The sequence below is a fragment of the Grammomys surdaster genome, unplaced genomic scaffold (assembly GCF_004785775.1).
Source record: "Grammomys surdaster isolate TR1022 unplaced genomic scaffold, NIH_TR_1.0 146, whole genome shotgun sequence".
Classification (NCBI taxonomy): Eukaryota; Metazoa; Chordata; class Mammalia; order Rodentia; family Muridae; genus Grammomys; species Grammomys surdaster.
The window spans coordinates 13,587,712-13,595,994 of NW_021604604.1; the positions used below are offsets into that span (position 1 = coordinate 13,587,712).

Sequence of the window (8,283 nt, forward strand, 5' to 3'; positions counted from 1 at the left end):
TATATGTATATGTATATGTATATGTATATGTATATGTATATGTATATATATATTCCCCATCACCGTGTATATCAGTGTGTAATAAAGTCTAATAAGACTTTGTTAGAGGGAATACATTTCTCACAAGGTAAAAGCTTGCTTTGTTAGTGCTTCCTGACTCATCCAAACATTTAAGGGATGTAGCAAACAGACTATGACCATCTTTTTGAGATCCAGTACTCATAGCTTCAAACATCCCCGATGTCTGAACCATCTCCCAGGCTTTTAAATTCTCTCCCTAATAATGAGGCAAGTTTATTAAGTCACGCTACCAAATGAGAGTAGAAATCATATGTCCAATTATCTGTCCAAACCACTTGTTTTCTTGTTGGTCACATCTTTAAGTCTCCATAATAGTTGAGGGTTAGCCATGAGCCCAGTCCAACTGATTTCCTGTTTTTGTAAATAAAGTTTTATTGGCTTTTAGCAAACCAGTCTCGTTTACTGTTTCATCAGCAGCTGTTATGATGCTACCATAGCAGGGCTGAGCCTCGGGAGTAATTGTTCAGCCAGGAAATCTCAAGTATTTACTACTGGCTTTTTATAAAGTTTGCTAACTTCTATTTGCTTGTCTAGAGAGAACAGATTCCATTTGAACAATAAAGAGGCCTGTTCAGTTCTCAGGCAGCATCACAGAAAATTTCCATGACAGAATCAAGTATTTTGCTGGCTGGTACAGAACTAACACAAACAGGAATTGGGAATCATTCATTCATTCATTCATTCATTCATTTGGTTTTTATTAACTATGACAGCACCAAGCAACCATGAAAAGCAGGGAAGTTATGGTATGAATAATACACAAAGCTTCTAGCCATATAGAGTTTATAGTCAGATGATAGAGATAGTAACCAATTCATTCATTCATTCATTTATTCATTCATTCATGCCTTACTCTGTTATTTATTGTCTGCTCAAAACCAGCAAGGGAATATGTTAGACACTGACTACACATCAATTAAATCCACAAACTCACTCTAATAAGAGAGGAAGAGGCAACAAATAACCAAATATGTATGAACCTAGCAGGGTAGTGCTTTGACGAGAATATGAGTTGAACCATAAGACCTTGACATTTTTATCATTAAAAAGTAGCTGAATATTGAATATTTCCTTGCTTTGGGAGATAAGCTGGAGAGTACCATCTGGGTGATTTTAGGGTGGCTGCTGATGTGACGGCCCTGCCAATAGCCAAGGAAAGACTTCTGGTAGGAGAGGCAATGACTTATGCAGTTAAGGCTCACGGGAGCTTGGCTGTGTATGTGAGGAAGAGGAGCAACAAGAGCTGGGACAGAGGGAAAAAAAGGCAGCTAGAGAGGGGGAAACAGGTTCTGTCAGATAGGGGTAGGAAGAAGACACTGACTTTTCTCCTAGGAAAGTAACAGGATCTGATGGATGGCTTCAGGAATGTTTGCATTGCCCACTTGATGCAAAAACAGATCAAGAAGGAAAAGGTTGAGGCAGGAAGAATTGTTGGCGAAGAAAGAGATCGATCCGAGGAACTGGAATGAGTTTGGATGTGAATTAACATAAAAAACAAAGGTCCTGGGAATGCTGCCTACTTTTCTTATTTGAACATGAGGATGGGTCCTGGTGTGCTTCAGAAACCTGCTAGAGCAGGAAAAGGAGCTCATGGGGACCCAGTAGAGTCTGCATCATCCTCAGCTTCTGACATCGATATACACCATGATGGGATCTGCTGAGAATTCAGGACTGGCCGGTCTTTATGTGAGGACCATGGGAACGGAAGTGCAAGAGAGGACAAAACCCCTTCTGCAGGGAGCCAAACCCAGGAAACTACCTGCTGTTCTAAGAGAACCCAGGAAGTTACCTGCTGTTCTTGAAAACCTATTCAGTGCAAGGTTAAGAAAGGACGTCACCTGTCTCAGGCCCCAGGAACTTAAAGAACTTCTGGTATTTCCTGGGAGCCAGTTATGACAATGGGATGGTCTAGGACAATAAGCATTCAATAGTGGGATAGCCCTAAGCAATGATCCTCACCCAAACTTCCTGGTTTGTTGTGTCTTTATAACCTGCACCTGAAATTAAAGTTTCAGAGCTTGATCAGAACCCCAGACTTGCTCTCCGTTCCTGTGTCTCTTGTCCCTTCATTCTTTCGCCCCCTTCCCTAGGGTCTCGTGGAATCCTCGTGGGCCGGGGCACCCTTCGTGAGAAGAGGGAAACGAGATCTCTATCGCTTGACTCACTAAGGAGCCTGTGACTTCCAGTCCCTTCACTTCTTAAGCTCAACCCCTGCATCTTGATATAGGAAGAAAAACTAGGCATTTACTTTTAGGTCCTCTGAGAGGAGAGAGAGAGAGGAGCGTGGTAGGGTGAGGGGCAGCCATCTGTCCAGCATTCTAGTCCCGGATCAGTTACCTTTACTATTCTCTTTCTATTGACCTTTCAAGAAATACTCATGATCAAGAAATTGTATAGTGATCATACTGTCGCAGGCTGCAGGCTGCTTTGTTTTCTTCATTTTCTTTTGCTCATAATCCTACAACAACAACAAAAAACCCTTCCTTTTTCTGGATTTTTGTAATATTCGTTCTTTGTTCCTTTTTTCTTTTTATGCTTTTTCTTTCTTTCTTCCTTTCTTTCTTCCTTTCTTCCTTTCTCCCTTTCTTTCTTTCTTTCTTTCTTTCTTTCTTTCTTTCTTTCCTTCCTTCCTTCTTTCTTTGTTTCTTTCTTTCTTGTTTTTTTCTTTTATTCTTTTTTCTTTTCCTTTCTTTCTTTCTTTCTTTCTTTTTTTTTTTGTCAAGTTGTAGAGTCCATGCTTTCTCAGAGATCAAAAGGGGAATCTCAAGGTTGGAAGTTGTTGGTGTGTCTTTTGGTAGCAGTAAGTTTCTCTCGTGTCACTTGGGTAGAGAAGAATGAAGACAGCCAACAGCACTGTCCTTGCACTCGATCTTGCCATATGCCAAACACAGAACAAGGATGGAGTGTTATAACTAGGAAGTTCTGCAGAGGGGCTCATGACCCAGGGATGTGCCCTGAAATAATGGTGTATTAACCACTAAACATTTTGTTTTGAAAACTTGTCTTCATTAGTGTTTCTATTGCCATGAAGAGACATCATGACCACAGCAACACTTACAAAGTAAAACATTTAATTGGGGCTGGCTTACAGTTAGAGGTTTAGTCCATGATTGTCATGGCAGGAAGTATGGCAGTTGCATAGGTACACTTGGTTCTGGAGAGGTAGCTGAGAGTTCTTCTTCTGGGTCAGCAGGCAGCAGGAAGAGAGAGTGACAGTGGGCCTGGCTTGAACATCTTCGAGCTCAAAGCCTCCCCTGAGTGGCATAGTTCCTCCAACAAAACTACACATCCCAATAAAACTATTCACTGTGAGCCTATGGGAGCCATTTTCATTCAAATCACCCTAAAGACATACTTAAGAAATCTTTCCACTTTATTGTCCTCTCTTACAACACTCAACAATGATACATGTACTTAAAAATTACCTCTTGCAATTCCTTGTTAATAAAAACAGCTTCAGCAGGACTCCAGGTTGCTTTCCTGACCTGTTTTTTGTTTGTTTTGTTTTGTTTTTAAATATGCTAGGATATGTGGACTGACAGCTTTCTGCCTTCTGATGCTCAGTTAATGTCAAGAACAAGACTTCGACTCAAATGATGATCGGCACGGGCAGAAACTGCTCTTTTCTATATTGGAGTGGGGGTTTTGTATCCAATTTCTACAGATTTTTAAAGCATCTGTTGACAAAACTTTTATCACAGACAACGGTGAATGGCATTAGAGCACACACCATATGCTTCTGCCAGGGTACCCGTTGATGTAGTTAGGCTCAACCTTTGCTTCTCCTAAACATTAGATACAGAGAATTACGGTGGACCAGTAAACAGGTCATTGGATTAAAATATCCAAGTAGGGGGTTTGGAGCAAGAATACAGTCAGTAAAGGGCTCGCTGCATAAGTCTGAACACTGGAATTTGACCCTCAGAAACTATGTGTGGAAGTTTGGATGAACAATGTCCCCCATGGGCTCAGGAATTTGAACACTCAGTCCCTAGTTGTTGGCACTGTTTGAAAGGGTTAGGAAGTTGAGCCTTGCTGGAGGAAGTATTTCTCTGGGGGTGGGCCTTGAGGTTTTATAGTCTTGCCCTATTTCCTGAGCGCTCATGTTGCTTCCTGCATACAGGTGAGAGGTGATCAGGCAGCTTTGTGCTGCTGTGCTTCCACCATCAAGACAGACGCTATCCCTTGGGAACTATAAATCAAACTAAAACCTTTCTCCCTTAAGTTACCTTTGTCAGGGAATTTGATCAGAACAGCAGAAAACTAACTAGTATATCATATCTAAGTGAGGAAAGGCCTGGTATGGTGTATACTCAGCCCTAGTGTTGAGAAGGTGGAGGAAGGTAAAATCCTTGGGGCTCATTAACTAGCCAGCCCAACCTAATATATAAACCCATACCAGTAAGACACCCTGTCTCAAAAACCAAAACAAAACCAAGGTGCAGAGCAGTGAAGAATGACATCCAGTGTTTTTCTTGGACCTCCACAAGCACATGACACACATGCCCATTTACTTGCATACACATGTGCACTCACACATAAACACATGCACATACACATATAGAGGTAGACATAGTCCCCACAGAATAACCAAAAGCGTGTTTGAGAGTAAGCAAGTGGGAAATGTAAATAAAATCAATAAATGCAACCACTTTATAATTTCTTACCTTGAAAAAGGACTCTACGTAGTTAATAGGTTGCCTGCCAAGAAGAGGCATATAGAATGAACTCTCTGGAGCCAAAGCATCCATGTAAGAATGTTTATATTTCTTAGGTACAAATTTCTGCAGCTTCACTTAGTCTAACCAAGAAATACTTATATAAGGGACACATTGACGAGCACAGCAACATCACCAGAGTTCTAAATAGGTTAAGACAGGAACATTATTTTAAAAGGCCTTTGAAGGACTGCATTTTTAAAGCTTGCCACCATAGCCACACATAGCTTTAAAGCCAGAACCCTGCCCATCTGCTTGCACAGTGATATTAAGTTAATCACCCAAAGAGAATGTTTTGAAAGCACTCTTAAGATATCGTTCAGTCTTAGAAATAGGTTAGTCTTTAAGGAAAGAAAAGGCAAATGAAATCTGTTCATCTACTCCATGAGAGCATCAACAGAAATGTCTTACCTCATCCCAATTAAAATGAGGTTCAAAGGCCAGTGAGATGGCTCAGTAAGTAATGACACTTCCTGCCAGGCCTAAAGGACCTGAGTTTGATGCCCAGAAGCCACATGGTAGAAGGAGAGAACTGATTCTTGCGAGTTGTCTACTGTCTTTCACATATGGGCACTGTGTTCTCTCTCTCTCTCTCTCTCTCTCTCTCTCTCTCTCTCTCTCTCTGTGTGTGTGTGTGTGTGTGTGTGTTTCACATGTACACACATACAAATGAAGAAATATATGTAATTTTTAAAAATTAAATTCAACCATGTATACAAACAAACAAATCATTAAGGGATCTGTAAAATGAACCTTCTCATTGAGAAATTCTGGAATTTAATTAATAAAAGCAAAAAGCTATACACATAAAGACGTTCACTGTGTTGTTGTCAATACAAGCCAAGGCCTGGAAATAATATAACACACAAATAAGATAACAACATGTAATTAATAAAATAAATAATTATAACAACAAATAAGATAACTTGGCAATTTGATGAGCATCACAGACCAGTGCTATGTGGCCATTAGAGCCACAGTTATGATAGGTGGATGAACATGGATATGCTATAATTGGAAAAAGATTATAAAATAACACATATTATGTGATGCATGTACCAAAAGTTCTAGAATGTAAGAATCAGGACCAGGGAGCAAAGGATATGTCTGGCAAACTGAGCTTGATACCCAGATTCCACATAAAGGCAGGTGGGGAAAACTGTCTCTATACAAGACATCCTCTGGTCTACAAGTACAGGCCCTGGCATGTGCCAGCCCCGCTCCATCTCTCTCACACCCCATCCCTTGTTGTTAGCTATATTCTACCCCTAACTAATCCAACAAGTGATGTCTGAAAAAGAAAAGTAGAATATTGACCTCATTTTTGTTTGTTCTTGTTTATGAATATTGCTTTAAAAATAATAAAATCAGGTAAACATTGAGGCAGACCTCATAGGCGGGACACGAAGAGTCAGCTAACATAAGGCAAACCTCAGCGGGCCAGTCTGCAGTCACATGCTTGCTTCTGCTCCTCTGTTGTTCTGTGCTTGTTCTCATCTAACTGTGACAAAACCAAGTTTTGGAGGAGGTGTTTGGGCAAACACAAAAACTGACTAGAACCATTTTTAATAATAATAAAAACACCTCTGAATTTAACATTTTTATATTTTCAAAACTGTCTCACACGCTTTCCCTGGGGAAATACCACTTATAGTAAAGCTGAACCCACCAGTTCACCATGGATGCCACCAAAGGTGCAGCTTAGACTCAAGTGTCATCTCACTCGTGAACTTGCTCAGTTTAGCTTAGGTTCTAAGTTTTGGTATGAGGAGGTCAGAGGTCACTTTTTACAGTTTATTATTCATTTGCTTAATTTCAATAGGGTTGTAGACTGGCTTCAAACACACTTTATAGCCAAACTGTGACTTTGAACTCCGCCCTTACTTCCTGAGAGCTGGGGTTACGGTCAGGCACCAGGATGCTGAGTTTACATAGTGCTCTGAACCAAACCCAGGATCTTCTGCATGCTAGATAAGCGTTCTACTAGCTAAGCTACTTAGCAACCCCAGTCTTTACCTTTTTATGAGAGAGAGAGAGAGAGAGAGAGAGAGAGAGAGAGAGAGAGAGAGAGAGAGTTCATTACTACATACATTCTACCTGATCAGTTGAGTTTGTATATATCAACTTTTCCAAAACTGACCCTCAGGTTGGGGGGCTTGGTGGAGAATTCACCGGAGGGACACACAGTTCTCTGGACTCTTCAAGTGTGAGCAATAATAAGATTTTTTTTTTTTTTGAAAAAGTTTCCTCTTCTATGTGAACTTCCAGAAAGTCCATTATATTCTAACTACTTCATCCCATCAGTGGCCTCTGAAACAATTCAACCTAAGGACTCATTTCTGCGCCAGCCAGTGTTGGGAGCGTTGAAATAGCCCTGAATTCTCCTGAAGGAAGCCTGTGTTCTCTCTGCTCTCCTGCAGTGAAACTGGAGCACTTTCATGTGCCTGCCCAGTCTGTCTGCTTAAAGTTGTGTCTGTATCAGAACACGGTATTCCTCTGGCCATGTTGGCTTGTCACTTAAACCCAACGCGGGCATTTTAGAGAATGCCAAGCTCTCTCTCTCTTTAGCTAGTGGGGGGTGGGCAGCAGCTGGCCTTGAATTGAAATAGCGCGGGAGAGAAAGCAAAGTAGGCCTACCTTAACACTTTCCAGCCTCTCAGGGAGTCCAAGTCAGAGATTAGAGAAACCATTGTCTGAGAGCTGCAGAAAGAAAGCAAATCGGAGAGCAGAGGAGCCTGGACAGGGGCGACGGGGTAGCAGGCAGAGGCAGCTCTAGGCTCACGCCGGAGCAGCAGCGCCCAGCAGCTCGGCTCTTCCTCCTTCTAGGACTGATAAGCGCTTGTCCTGGCTTTTCTCCACCCCCTGAATCAATCTTGTGCTCTATTACTTCCCAGACCGGTTCCAGCCCTTCACACCACCCTTCAAAAGCCCCCGTAATCTGCTCCAACTGATCAAATTTGACCTTTTTTGTAGCCCACTTTATTCCAACCAGAGTTCTCAGTTAAATCTCTCTTTATTAACTCCGTCCTCCTCGGCTTTCTTTTGGAACAAACACGGCTCAAGCCTGAAGCTTGCAGACTTTAGGAGCAATCATTTACAGATTACTGTGGGCTGTAGCCTTCTCCTCCTTTGGGGGGCTTCTCCTGCCTCCGAGATCTCCTTTCATATTCCCCTCAGAAGACTGTCGAGGCTGCTTTCTTCCCGTCTCTCCCCTCTTCGGTCTGGGACACTGATACCAGGTTTAGAGCTTCCCTCTGAGGCTGTAACTGCATTATTGCTAGGCTTTGTTTTTAAAAATATAATCTGGAGCTGTACTGCTAACAAGCTCGAATTTACTGTGTTTTCTGGTGTCAATTTCCTACAGTATTTGACTCCCCCACCCCAGCCCCTCAGCCTGCATTCTTTTCTCTCTCATTAAATTTAAATAACACAAAGAGAGAAATCCACAATCACTAAAGATAAGGTGGAAATGTAAGAATTTCTA

At 41.7% G+C, this 8,283-nt stretch overlaps 1 protein-coding gene across 6 annotated transcripts in view; it reads right to left on the reverse strand.

Moving 5' to 3' along the window:
* Positions 1-7,481, reverse strand: part of Celf2 (CUGBP Elav-like family member 2) — a 500,527-nt gene extending 493,046 nt beyond the window's left edge. For 3 of the 6 annotated variants that reach the window (XM_028764796.1, XM_028764795.1, XM_028764797.1), the window contains exon 1: positions 7,437-7,478. The gene's annotated coding sequence lies outside the window, so the exon portion shown is untranslated. Of the gene's footprint in view, positions 1-7,436 lie in introns of all 6 variants that reach the window. The other 3 variants (XM_028764798.1, XM_028764800.1, XM_028764805.1) reach the window with 3 other exon arrangements.
* Between the last annotated feature and the right edge of the window lie 802 nt (positions 7,482-8,283).